The following is a 14,983-nucleotide window of genomic DNA, read 5'->3' as shown; positions in this document are numbered from 1 at the left end:
TCACAGGCAAAAACAAAAAAAAAAAAAAAGAAAAGAAAGTTAAATGTCATTAATACAGTTCTCACTGAAATAATACTTACTGTCTCCATCCTCTCTATCCATTTATCATGCAAGTTAATGTTCTGCATGAAGTGTTATGAACTATACAAAAGAGTTCAAGTACATCCTTTATTATGCTGGAAAGAATATTTTAAAAAAATTTTAAATTACTACTTTGCTACAGAAAAATAGTCTACAAAAATATGTGAATAATAACTTTCTAAGGTGCCCAATAACTAATTCAAAGTCTAAGAAAAAAGACATTCAAAATTAAGATATTCAAAAAATTAAGATACATTCAAAATTAAGATATTCAAATATCCTTGATCATTTCTGTAGAGTGAAAGCCAAGTTGTTCTTAACATAACTGCTAGGCCAATTTATATCAAAACCTGCCACTCATTCAAATAGCAGTCATGCATTCTAGTTCATACTAAGCTATTGGTCACAATTTCTGTTGGCTTCACACTTTACCCTCTTCACATCCACATACCAATGGCCACCCATAAACATCCTAATCTTAATTCAACTCTGAAACTGACAGTTTTGGCCAATCTCTCCCTGCAATATCATGCATAGAAATACAAATCTTAAAATAGCTTTTTTTTCCTATTGGTATTTCTAGTTTCCATTAAGATTTGTGCTATCAAGTTAACTATGATTACTTGATTTGTGCTATCAAGTTAACTATTATTCTTGTAAATTTTGCTCATATCCAGCTTATTCCTAAACACAGAAATAAATCATTGCCTTAAAACTAACTAGTGCCGAATTCGCTGCAGCCTTTTTTAACCCAGTATCAGGCACACGAAGATTGTTTTTTCGCTAAGCATGCAAGGGTCACTTAGACCCCACATGCCTACATTTGAAAAATCAGCAAAAAATAATTCAAAATTGTTCACTTTTTTTGAGGCCACCTTTATTTTAAATATTTTCTGAACACAACTGTGAAGAATCCATTTTTAAATAAAAACATATTTTTAACTAATTTTTGAAATTAAAATTCCCTTTACACCAATCTGTGAACGAAATGCAAACTGAATAAGCTGCACACTTCAACAAATGCCTACAACTGGATGCTAGCCTGCCAGTAATGCAAGCACAGTAGGTGCTCACATTACTGACAGGCTGCATGTTGACAATTTTATTTGCTGACAGGCTGGCATGTTGACAATTTTATTTGCTGACAGGCTGCATGAAAGTGTGCATGTCAACAGCTTGATTGTAGGTAATGCTTCAGAGTCACAAAGCCAGAGAGCATTACTAATTGGAGGAAAGTGTATGGCAGCGAAGCCAGCTTGCTATTAAAAACCATAGGTGAAAGATGCTAATCAACATATGCATATTATTAAGTTTAACTGAATACAAACTGGAGCATTGTGGCCTTAAGGGGAAGTTATTGTTATGGATAAAGGGATAGCTGAGTGGGAGAAAACAGTGTGGTTTTAATGGGCACTGCCCTTCGTAGACTAATGTTATTAGTGGAGTTCCCCAGGCTTCAGTGCTGGACTTGTTATCAATATTTATTAATGATATTGATGAAAATGTATTAGGCTTATTGTCTAAGTTGGAAGATGATACAAAGGTTGGCAGGGTGGTTAATGACAGTAATCAAGGTAAGCTACTGCAACAAGATCTAGAAAATTTAAGCTGATGGGCTGAGAAATGGCATATGAAGTTTAAAATTGAGAAATGCAAGGCACTGCATATGGGTAGCAGTAATCCCACATTAATGTACAAACCATGTCGGAGCAATATGGCCTTAGTTGCTAATGCTCCTAAAAACCAAATAACAACAACAACAAACCATGTGATACTATACTCAGGGTAGTGGAGAATGAAAAAGACCTGGGGGTAATTACAGCTGATGGGGTTTTGTCAATGATACACAGGAACTTTGATAGCAAGGATAAGGAAGTGATTATCCCATTGTACAAAGCAATGGTTAGGCTGCATCTTGAGTACTGCATACAGATCTGGAGGCCTCATTTTAGAAAGATGTAGATCTGCTTAAACAGATGCAGAGAAGGGTGATGAGATTGGGGAAAGGAATAAAAGGGTGGTCTTACCAAGAAAGGCTTCAGTTCTGCAAACTGCAGCATCTGGAGACTAGGCACCTGCAGGGTGATCTGATTGAGGTGTTTAAGGTTTCGAATGGATTGAGCAGGCTCAATGCTGATGGCATTCTTCCTCATGCTGAGACTACACACAGGAGAGGGCATAAATTCAAATTGAGGAAAGATGGTTGCAGGATAGATGTGCAAAAGTTTGCCTTCAGCAAGCAGGTGATTGACTGTTGAAACAAACAGATGCAGAGAAGGGTGATGAGATTGGGGAAAGGAATAAAAGGGTGGTCTTACCAAGAAAGGCTTCAGTTCTGCAAACTGCAGCATCTGGAGACTAGGCACCTGCAGGGTGATCTGATTGAGGTGTTTAAGGTTTCGAATGGATTGAGCAGGCTCAATGCTGATGGCATTCTTCCTCATGCTGAGACTACACACAGGAGAGGGCATAAATTCAAATTGAGGAAAGATGGTTGCAGGATAGATGTGCAAAAGTTTGCCTTCAGCAAGCAGGTGATTGACTGTTGAAACAAACTTGCATCTGTTGTAGAAGTGGATAGTTTGAATAAATTCAAAGAAGAACTAGATAAACTATTGGATGGAATGAATAGGTGAAATGGGAGGCGGCTTTTTGTTTTTCTTTTTCTTTGGCTGATGCTGTATAAGCTTGCTTTGTTTGCATAATTTGCCACTGCTAATATATAAAAAAAAAACATAAAATGGAAAGAAATGTATGAATCATTAATAATATAATAAAATCTGAAGCAGGAAATCAGCAGTTTCTGAGTTTGGTTGTATTCTTCTTTCTTCGACTAGAAATACACATGCAGAAAATTTGTTTTCTTGGTTGGCAAGAATTAAATCTCTCTTGTTCTTCAAAAGAAGGAAGAAATGTATCTGACAAAGATCAGATGAAATGGCATACCCTAAAATGATATTTGCCATATTGACATGGTTGATTCAATGTAATTTTCACTGATCACTTAACTGGCCAAAACTATAATTACCACTCACAAAGGGGAAAAGTCCACCCATATCCCTCAATTTCCAGCCCTTATTTCAAACTCTAAGAACATTCATTATTTTTCTTAATTATATAACTATTAATTTTCCTTAATTATAAAGTAATTACTATTAGTACTGGAAAATAATGCAAGGAAACAAGCTTATACAACATCATCCAAAAAACAATTCTCATAATTTGGATAATTCTTGCTTAAATTTATTCAAACTACTCACTTCCACAACACTAGATGGAAGTTTGTTCCAATAATCAACTACCAACTGTCCTGGCTGAAAGTAAATTGCTGAATGACTATCCTGCAAGCCAGCCCTCCTTGATTTAATTTATGCCTCCCCTTTATGTATGTTGTCTGAGCAAGAGTAAGGATGCCATCAACATTTTGCTCACTTAACCTGTTCATATATTTCAAACAACTGAAGCTTATTATTTTACATCTTAATATAACTTGCATCTTCTTTACGATCTTTGACATCCTTGGACAGTGCATCATGACCTAACTTGCCCATGTAGCATAAAACGTCAAATGAAATCAAATCTTTATATCTGTATTTATACCTTTATTAACCCAAAGGTGTCTGGATATGAATATATACTTTGTAAAAATTTTACTAAACAGGAAAAAATGAAAATTCAATTTTGTATATATGACTACAAGCCTTAAACTGATTATACAGTAATTTTAAATTTCCCATGATGAATGTAATCCTAAAAAGTTCTTTTAATCTGCAGTTCTTAGGAAATGTTACATGATGCCCTTTCAGTTTTGTACTAAAAATTTTAATTTTTAGTGTCAGTTTAATTTCTAATTCTACAGCACTGAGTGCAAACTTCATAATTAGAAGCACAATATGGCTTTGGATACTGATGCACTATATAATAATAGTAACAACAATAACATAATAATCAGAGAATTCAGAAATCAAAAAATTACATTTTTTTTCCTACTTATCACATCAGGAAATGCAAAACTGGGTGAGAGGGGGAGATAAAAAATAGTCATAAATCTAGAAAACTATTTGTACTTTTTAATTTAATGTACACAATTTATAAATATCAGTAGTGGAGTAATTTTGTGTATAATTCAAATTACACAATACAAATATTGATAATTTGTCAAATAGTGTTACTTAGAAAAAAATAATAATAAAAACAGTTATTACGAGTTAATATATTAATTTTTGGTTGTAGTAGTAGTAGTGGCATGTGATGTAAGAAAACAAGTGTATGAGCTTATGCAGCATCAGCCAAAAAAAAAATCACACAATTCCCTCCAAATGCCTGTCCAATTCCTCCTTAAATTTATTCAACCTATCAACTTCCACAACGACAGATGGAAATTTGTTCCAGCAATTAACCACCCGCTGGCTAAAGGCAAATTTCCGCACATCTATTCTACATGTCTTTTCTTAATTTGAATTTATACCCCCTTAGGTTCATAATCTGAACAAGTGGAAGGATCCCATCAGAATTCAGCGTGCTCAACCCATTCAAGGCCTTATACACCTCAATCGGATCACCGTGCAGGTGCCTAGTCTCCAGCCACTGCAATTTGCAGAACTTAAGCTTCTCTTGGTAAGAGGATCCCTTCATTCCCCTCACCAATCTTGTTGCCCTTCTCTGTACATGCTCAAGCAAATCTACATCCTTCCTAAAATGAGGCCTCCAGACCTGTACGCAGTACTCAAGGTGTGGCCTGACCATTGCCTTATACAGAGGGACAATCACCTCCTTTTCCCTGCTAGCAAAATTCCTATATATCATTGACAAAACCCCATGACCTGCCCTGGCAGCCTGTCTGCATTACTCAGAAAACTTCATATCTGATTGCACAATTACTCTCAGGTCTTTTTCATTTTCTACCACCTTACGTGTAGTACCACACAGTTGGTACTTTTCTCTCGGGTTACTTCTACTCGAATTTGAATGTAAGAAATCTTACATTCAAAAACTAGAAATGCACCTGATCCACCTGAACCAAATTTACCTAAGACCCAACCCACATTGCAGATAACCTACAGGTACCCTACCTAATCCAGTCTATGCTACAGTTCAGATCAGAATGATTTCTTCAATGAATCCGTTGCCTTTCAGTAACTTCCATTATGTTGGATACATCAAGTCTTCCACTGATAAGTCTAGCTAGTGTTATTACATTGACAGCCACTATCTGCTGTTTCCAAGGAGTTACTTCGAGCTTTACACATATTACCAGCCTTGAAATAAAGTATTCATTACGCATGAGAGCTTGTTGAACCATTTCAGGAACTAATATTTTGGGCTCATTAATTTGCTAAAATATATTTTGATGCAGATAACCACATGGTACATGAAAAAAGTGGAACTGGTTCAGAAGAATACATTTTGATTAGCTGTGCACTGTGCTTGCCAAATAACACCTGTTGAATGGCCCATATTGCAAATGCTGGCTGAAGGTTTGACCTTCATCCCACATCAGGCCTAAAGCTGCACGAGATGTAAATTTTATAATAGTTGCACCATTAATTTTTTACCATGATTTTGGTGTGGAGCCCTTTCCAGGTGACAGATTTTGGGCAGTCTTCGTTTGGTTTACTTCAAGACCAGTTGAGGCTAGATAATTTTCAAGTTGCTGGGTTATTTGTTTGGTCAGTTGCATAACATATGGCACCTGTGTTGAATCAGACAATATGATATAGAGTTTTAAATTGTCAGTATAGGGCTGGAAATTAGTTGGGATGCCAAGAATGGCTCTAATGCTGCCACCTTCTGTGACAGTCAATATCCTAACTTGTAACACTTGTATACTCAGAGCATTGTCCTTTTATAACCACTCTGTCTTCTACCAGTTAACTATCTTTTTATCCACTGCAGAAATCTCCCAAAATAGCATACTTCTCTAACTTATGCACAAAAACATATATTGTATGTAGAGTTATGTTAAAAGCTTTCATAAAAACAATATAAATTATATCAAAGTTACAATTTAAGTGATTTTGTCAAGATCATACCTTTACAGAACCAGGTGGTTGATGACTTTCATCAACCGGTGAAATACCACCACTTTGCTTATTGGAGGCTTGAAGTGGTGAAACCCATGTTTAGTCTCTAGAGCAAAGTTTCCAGCACCCCCCCCTCCCCCATACTTCTCCTTCAACCCATGCACGGTACTAAGTACTATAGGTTTTGATACCTTTCGTGTTTGGGGTTTTCATAAAAAAAAAAAAAAAAAAAACGTTGTGACTACTATAATATTATTATTAACTGCACTGAATTAGGCGCCTCCGTAGCCAGGTGGGAAGGAGCAGCAGTGCGTAGCACACGCTTCTTGATTAGACCGGGGTTCGAGCCCGTCACCACCAAATACGGAGGATGCGGAAAGGTCAGGGAATGACCACCGCACCGGAGCAATATGGCCTTAGTTGCTAATGCTCCTAAAAACCAAACAACAACAACAACACTGAATTCTTAATTATATTTTTCATATTTTTTCTTGCTGCACTATAGGGCTTACAGGCCTATAGTTACACAGATTACTCATATCCCCTGTTATCTCTGGGGAAAGAGAGCTTTTCCAGTTTACTGGTTTATAAAGATATGAACTTTACAAAATTGCACTGTGACTCTGTTATAATATTATTTTTACCTGCATGGCATCTTTAATCATATTTTTCATACTTTCTCTTACTGCACCATAGGCTTACAGACTTATAGTTCCACAGATTACTCTCATATCCCCTGTTATCTACAGGAGAAAGAGGGGGGGAGAGAGAGAGATTTGCCAGTTTATAATCTTCACCCAAGAACTTTCATTATTGCAAATAAGGGTTCCTTGGCCTCCTTAACTACATACATTGTACTGCCAGTTTATTAGGTACACCCCTGCTGTGCACACAAATGGTTTGTCCCACAATGTTGCAGTCACATGACCACAATTGTGGATATAAATGCAGAAGAACAACCTTTCTAGTATCAGTTAAGCGTACAATCCGTAGCAAGAATGGGAGTGATCTAATGGACTTTGAACGTGGCATGGTATAGTAGGTGCAGGACAAAGCATCTCTGAAATGGCAGTTCTCTTGAACTTTTCACGCACCACAGTCTCAAGGGTGTATTGAGAATGGTGCAATGAACAGAAAACATCCTCTCAATGGCACTCCTGTGGAAGAAAATCACTTGTTGAGAGAGGTCAGAGGAGGATGGCTAGAATTGTGCAAGCAAACAGATGGGCCGCAATGTAGCACATCACGTCAGAATACAACCTTGGTGTGCAGAACAAAATATTGCAATGGACCACTAGTCGCACTTTGTTGCAAATGGGCTACAACAGCTGATGGCTACATCATGTACCTTTGTTATCAATGAAGAACAAGAGAGCACACCTCCTGTGGGCACAGCAACACCAGCACTGGACTATCAAGGATTGGAAAACAGTTGCTTGGTCTGATGAGTCAAAGTTCCTGGTGCATCATGTTGATGGAAGGCTCAGAATTTGGTGAAAACAACATGGATCCGTAATGTCTTATGACTACTGTGCAAGGTGGTGGGGAGGCATTGTTATGGTGTGGGAAATGTTTTCTTGGCACACGTTGGGTCCATTGATACCCATAGATTCACGTCTGAATGCCACATCGTACCTAAACATCGTTGCTGACCAAGTGCATCAGTTCATGTTGACAGTTTATCCTCAGTCAGATGGTTACTTCCAGCAAGATAATGCACCGGTGCACAAAGCTCGAATCACTATGGAATGGTTCCAGGAACATGACAATGACTTTTCTTTGCTGCAGTGGCCCGTTCAAGTCCGTGGATCTCAATCCTATTGAACATCTTTGGGATGAGCTGGAAAGGGCTGTTCGCTGCAGGCCTACACCTCATGTCTGCATGGTACTCCATTCCTGCACAACGTTTTTAGCATCTTGTTCAATCCATGCCTAGACGAATTCAGGCTGTTTTGAAGGCTAAAGGAGGTTCAACACACTACTAGGTAGGTGTACCTAATAAAGTGGCAGCACAGTGTATTTCAGTATAATCAGAAAGATATCATTAGAATAATTGTTAGGCAACTATCATAAAATATGAGACTTAAAGTCTAAATAAATAATTTCAAAGTTAAATCTTTGACAGTTCTGCAATAACCTAATGACTGCTTATCAAATTCAAACTGCTGAAGTTTAAACTTAAACATGATTTAAGGATTGTACATTATGGCATTTTCACTCAAATTGCTAAAGTATATCCTCAAAATGAAATTTTTGAGTGTGTAATAGTGTTTTTTTTTTTTTTTTTTTAGTTCTGTTGAGCCAGACACATTGTCTCTCATTCTCACCCTCCATTTTTCCTAATCGAAGTATCTGCCTTCTCCTGATCTGTTTTGTTTGTTATTTATACAGGGTGTTTCAGTTAAACGTTTCAGAACTTCTAAGAGGGGTAGGGTACATCCTGACAACTCGAAATCATATAGCAATGTGGGGTCGGAAATGCTTTCCTGAAGCGGTGTTGTACACAGAAGCACCATAAAAAGAAAAGAGACCGTAAGTGAGAAATCGTTTTAATAATACATGAAAAGAAGCAAAAGGTACATGGATTAAAGTAAGTGTTCGAAGTTTCTTCAACCTCGTATTGCTTTCGCACAGTGGTACCTTGGAAAATGTGCTACAAATCCCCTTTTTCCTGCTGAAGTGTTGTTTTCCGATGAGGCATCCTTCACAAGGGAAGGAATTTTCAACACGCATAACGACCATATCTGGGCGGTCGAGAACCCGCATGCAATACGACGTCGTGCAACACAGATTCGATTTTCAGTCAATGTATGGGCCGGTATTATGGGAGATCACCTCATCGGACCTTACCTGTTACCGTGTCGTCTAACCGGACCTATCTACTTGATCTTTCTGCAGCAAGTATTGCCACAACTTTTGAGATGAACAGATTTCTGCATCGACGCAACAGACAATGTGGTTCCAACACGATGGAGCCCCTGCCCATTATAGCGGAGATGTTCGTAACTACCTGGATGTCACATTTGGTCAACAGTGGATCGGACGTGGTGGTCCCGTGCGTTGGCCTGCTCGGTCACCCGACCTATCATGTCTTGATTTTTATTTCTGGGGTCATATGAAATCGCTAGTTTATGACACCCCTGTTGACAATGCTGAGGAGCTGGTTGCAAGAATCGCAGTAGCTGCCGAAGAAATTCGAAATTCGCCTGGAGTATTCCCGAATGTTCGGATGTCCATGCGTCGGAGATGTGAGGCGTGCATTGTAGCCCGTGGAAGAAACTTCGAACACTTACTTTAATCCATGTACCTTTTGCTTCTTTTCATGTATTATTAAAACGATTTCTCACTTACGGTCTCTTTTCTTTCTTTGGTGCTTCTGTGTACAACACCGCTTCAGGAAAGCATTTCCGACCCCACATTGCTATATGATTTCGAGTTGTCAGGATGTACCCTACCCCTCTTAGAAGTTCTGAAACGTTTAACTGAAACACCCTGTATACCTTACCTTAATGACATCCCAGGTATATATACAGAATTTATGTTAGCAACTTTGGAACTACACCATTTTTGTAAAGATCAACGTAAAGTACCTGTTCAATTCATCAATATATATTAATGCCCTTCTTCTACTTGCCAGAAATCTTTTCCATAGTTCTGTTGCTAGTAGTATATTACATTCCACCTTTCAGTTTGGCAAACTTTGCTCTGCACAAATACCTTCAACTCTTTAAATATTCACCACTAATTTCTTAAATGCCAATCTTCTGGAAATTCTCCAACGGAGCAGAGAAAACTTACTTTCAATCCTTTTAAAATAGTTCCATTTTTCACAAAAAAACAGACTACTATATGTGCATCTTTGAAAACACTCAGAAAAACTAGGTTTTCTCATTCACCCTTGGCATTACTTTTCTTCCAATCACTTTGTACGTCAGAAATCCCCTCCCCCAGAACACACACCTCTTGCAAAAAAGGGCAGTCGGGTTAATTAATGATTCCTCACTAACAAACTCACTTTACTCCTTATCACACAGACATTTACAGTTTCTTCTACATGCCTTTTCTACAAATATTTCTATGGACACTCTTCTTCTGAATTAAGATCAAATTTCATCTTTTCAAAACATATGCTCAACTAGTTAACACCCATTCACAGTTTCTAACTGCCAACTCACTGAACTAAATTTTCCTATTTCTCATTTATATCTTTACTTGTTTTTTAGAAACACACCTTTGTACATATTTTGTGGAAATTGCAATCCACAGAAATTCCAATATGTCATTACGTGTTTTCTAATTTCTCAGTCTTCAACCGACGGTGACAAGTTCTAATATCATCATTTTTGAGATTAAAAAAAAAAAAAAACATGTAAAGATCGTAAAACAGTTTTGAAAACTTGTTTTTTTTTTTTTTTTCATTGCCGTATATACTCTACATAACACCAAGGATATTTAAGAGGAGTTTCAAACTAAGACTCTCTACTGCGGCTGATACAACCAGGTTACCAATGGATTGCCTTTTTTTTTTTTTTTTTTTCGCTCAATCACGCGATGTACATTCCTGCGTCCACGTACGTTACTACTCTGGGGGTAAATAAAAGCTTAAAACTCTTTTATCAGACCTTTCGTATAAAGTTTAACCCTCCAAAAATTCTTTGAAGCATGAATGAAACGTTCTTTATCGTAATACAAGTTTACAGATTCTCTTATATGTTCTGCGAAATCAAAACTCAATTTCGCACCTACCTCACATCGTGATATACACACAAGATACCAATCTATCGTAGTTCGAATATTTATGCATAAAAAATATAAACACAACAAATGAACATCTTCTGATGTTCAGGAAAAAATGCAATCGATTGCTGGAAAAAATATAACTAAAAAGAATTAAACAGAGCTATCGTATCTTTTATTTATGCAACAAAAATGTACAAAATAAACTACACTTATCGCAGTTTAAATACAGAGTAGTACCTTACTTCTCTATGTGTAGAAAGTAAGTACAGCGAATGAACATCCTCTAGTGGTAAGGGTGAAAATAATATTTATTACTAACCAAAATCTGAAAAATCAAATGGAATTAATTTATGTTCGTATTTTTTTAATAAACCTTGCAATAATTAAAAAATAAAAATACCAAAAAGGCAAATAAATTTACATTCCAGGAATAAAAACTAATCTAAATTCTACAAATGCAAAATAATAATAATAATAATAATAATAATAATAATAATAATAATAATAATAATAATAATAATAACAAATAAATAAATAATTAATTAATTAAAAAATACATTTTTATCAAATATTCGTTAGTTTTTTTTATCAACAGAAATATTTATTCACCAGTGTCAATAAATATAACCGATTAGGGTGTAGAAAGGTACAAGTTTTGCAAATTGCAGTGTCTGGAGATTAGGCACCTGCGAGGTGATCTGATTGAGGTGTATACGGCCTTGAATGGTTTGAGCAAGCTCAATACTGATGGGATTCCTCCTCTTGCCCAGATTAATAGCCTGAGGGACATAAATTAAAATTGAGGAAAGACAGTTGTAGAATAGATGTCAGGAATTTTGCCTTTAGCCAGCGGGTGGTTGATTGCTGGAACAAACTTCCATCTGCCGTTGTCGTTGTCAGAAGTTGACAGCTTAAATAAATTCAAGGCAGAACTAGACAAACATTTGTAGCAAATGGATGGGTGAAATGGGAAAAAAATTTTTTTTTGGGCTGACCTTTTGTAAAACTTATGCTATAGCAAATTCCTTCGAGCACTGCTCAGAATGGATGCCGTAATACTGTTCCAGTTCGACATACGCTGGTAATGTCATGTTAACTGTATTCTTCATGTATCATTCTGATAATCATTCCATTCTGTAAAATTTCCCCTTTAGTGTCATGCTGAGCCTTCTTGGTAGCTGTTCTTGAGGGGGTGAGGAGATTTACAAATTCATTACATTCAACAGACTCTTGCTGTGCAGGGCTGGGTTCAAGTTTCAGTCAGGGTGCGAGACAATATTTAGGAAAAGCATACAATGAGTATTGATTGTGTGAATTGAATCTCCACTCCACGGAAATTTGAGGGTCTTTTCGCTCTGGGACTGGGTGAACTACGCCAGCTGCATTTCACTCTTCAGGAGACGACTTGTTTCCTAGAACTATTTTCACAATAGAATAGTGACCTTTAGATAGATATCCAAAACCTTTCCTGTTACCACCCGAGATTCACTCTCTTCCATCCGGCTTATGGCTCTGCATATCTCCAACAAATCACTCATATGATGTGGTAATAGTGGTAGTAGTAATGGAGGCATGTCATGCAAAAAAAAAAAAAATTCAACATCCATTCCCTCTAAAATTTTGTCCAGTTCTTCCTTAAATTTATTTAAGCTATCAATTTCCATAACGACGGATGGAATAACCACCCGCAGGCTAAAGGAAAATTTCCGCACATCTATTCTAGAACTGTCTTTCCTCAATTTGAATTTATGCCCCCCCCCTCAGGTTCGTAATCTCAGCAAGCGGAAAGATCCCATCAGAACGCAAAGTGCTCAACCCGTTCAAGGCCTTATACACCTCAATCAGATCACCTCGCAGGTGCCGTGTCTCCAGATGCTGCAATTTGCAGAACTTAACCCTTTCTTGGTAACAGAACCCTTTTGTTCCCTCACCAGTCTTGCTTCCCTTCTCTGTACACGCTCAAGCAACTCTATATTCTTCCTAAAATGAGGCCTCCAGACCTGTACACAATACTCAAGGCGTGGTCTGACCATTGCCTCATACAAAGGGATGATAACTTATGTAGACAATTAAATGTTAATCATACGTGACTGGTATTCATGCACAATCAGCTAAGTGATCAGTCACACTTCTCAATTTAAAAAAGTATACGCTGAATGCGTTCATTCCATTAGTCACTTGTTCTATGTGTGCAATTTAAATTCAATTTACCATGTCCTCAACCAGTCATCATAACGTGAACATCATGACATAGATCATCGTCCTAGTGATACAACTATGAGCCTTCCCCAATGTGCTGCCACAAGGCAGGTAACACAATATTGTCCAGGACTTAGATATAGACCTCAGCATTAATGTTTGTCCAAAACAATTAATGTTATCAGGAAAACCTATGAAAAACAGCCGGAAACCCATCATGCTGCCTCCCCCAAACTTCCTTGTTGGGACAACACAGTCCAGAAAATAGCTTTCTCCGAGCATCAACCACACCCAGGTCCACTGTCAGACTGGTAGGCCATGTACCATGACTCGACACTTGAAAGCACAACGTTCCATTGGCCTAAGGTCTAAGGACAAATGGGCTTCCACAAAGCTGGACAACTTCTGGTTAGTATTAGTATTAGTATTAGTAACGGCCGCATGGTGCAAGAAAGCCTATGGCTTATGCTGCACCAGCCAAAAAAAAAAAAAAAAAACCCGAAAAAAACAATGATAAAAACAAAAAATAAACAAATAAATAAAATAAATAACTAAATAATAATAATTAATAAATAAAAAATATATATAAATAAAAAGGAAATTAAACCTATCATCCTATGCGCTTCCCTTACCCGAAAGTACTATCCAGATGACCTTTGAATTTCCTCAAACCGTCGGCCTCTACCACCCATGAAGGCAACTTATTCCAGTAATTTATAATTCGCTGGCTAAAATAAAACTTCCTGCAGTCCAATCTAAACATTTCCCCCCGTAACTTGAATTTATGTCCCCTAGTTCTAGCATTATTTATAATCTTGAAAATTTTGTCCTCATTCATTTTACTGATGCCTCTCAGAGCCTTAAACACCTCAATCGAATCTCCTCTAAGGTGTCTAGTTTCCAAACTCTGCAACCCACATAATGAACCCTGGTTTCAGCTGGGTTCATTAATTAATCGTGGACAGCCACATACTGTAGTATCTTCGCCCTGTACAAGTGTTGAAATTATTATTAGTAGAGGCATATGATGTAAGAAAGTAAGCATCATCCCAAAAAAAAACATTTCTACCTTGTCCTGAATAGAATCCTAACTAAACAAAATCAACCCAATTTTTACACCACATATAGCAGCTCTACAGGTGAATCGATCATCAAAGTCACCATCTCCACTAGGGACCTTGGCTCTCTGGTCTCCGACTGGAAGGTTATCCCAGACTGTACCTTCAGCGACCAAAGAGTCATACTTTTCCTCATAAATTTACCCCACTGAAAAATGACAACCAGATAAGACTGCCTGCACTTGTGAGGTACTCCACCAGAAATATTGACTAGCAATCCTTTGAATGTTCTATTAAAGGAGACTTCCCCGAAAGTGAGCCAAATCTATATGAATCCACGCAAGACAATGAACTGGTAACTGCTCTCCAGCAAGCAATTCTCAAAGCATCCTATATATCTGCCAAAAAGAAAATATTCCGACCTGTTGTCTCCACTTGGTGGACCAATGATCTCAATAGACCTCGGAGATTGGCACTGCGAGCAGGTCACTACTATCAGCGGCACCGGGACTGTCGCCCCCAGAAGTTGAGCGGCTCTACAGTGACTACATCCAAAAGAAAAACGATTATACTAAAGCCATAGCAGCCAGGAAGAAAGCAACCTGGGTGAGCTTTGTTACGGAAACTGGGAACTGCAAACCCTGGGGTTTAGTATATAAAATCACGAGATGAAACCGTCACCACTGAAATTTTCAACACTGTACAGGCTAACTCCCAGGAAACCTCCAACTGCCAACCTAATCCTTGACAAGTTCTTTCCTTCAGATGACGTTTCTAAGGATCTCCCAGAGCATACAGCAATGAGAAAAGCAAATCTAAGCTACACCACGGAAAGTACAACGGATCCTTTCACCCTGGAAGAGCAGACGGCAGTATTACAGA

General features: G+C 37.7%; 1 long non-coding RNA gene across 1 annotated transcript in view; it reads right to left on the bottom strand.

Annotated features, from left to right (window-relative positions):
* Positions 1-10,934, bottom strand: part of LOC150081049 (uncharacterized) — a 40,375-nt gene extending 29,441 nt beyond the window's left edge. The window contains exons 1-2 of the long non-coding RNA XR_016547356.1: positions 10,851-10,934; positions 81-176 (exon numbers count right to left, since the gene is read on the bottom strand). This is a non-coding gene — a long non-coding RNA (uncharacterized LOC150081049). The remainder of the gene's footprint in view (positions 1-80; positions 177-10,850) is intronic.
* Positions 10,935-14,983: the final 4,049 nt, after the last annotated feature.

Source organism: Mastigoproctus giganteus, chromosome 9 (genome assembly GCF_048544385.1).
Source record: "Mastigoproctus giganteus isolate SK-2022 chromosome 9, ASM4854438v1, whole genome shotgun sequence".
NCBI classification, from domain to species: domain Eukaryota; kingdom Metazoa; phylum Arthropoda; class Arachnida; order Uropygi; family Thelyphonidae; genus Mastigoproctus; species Mastigoproctus giganteus.
This window is presented reverse-complemented; position numbering and strand designations above follow the sequence as displayed.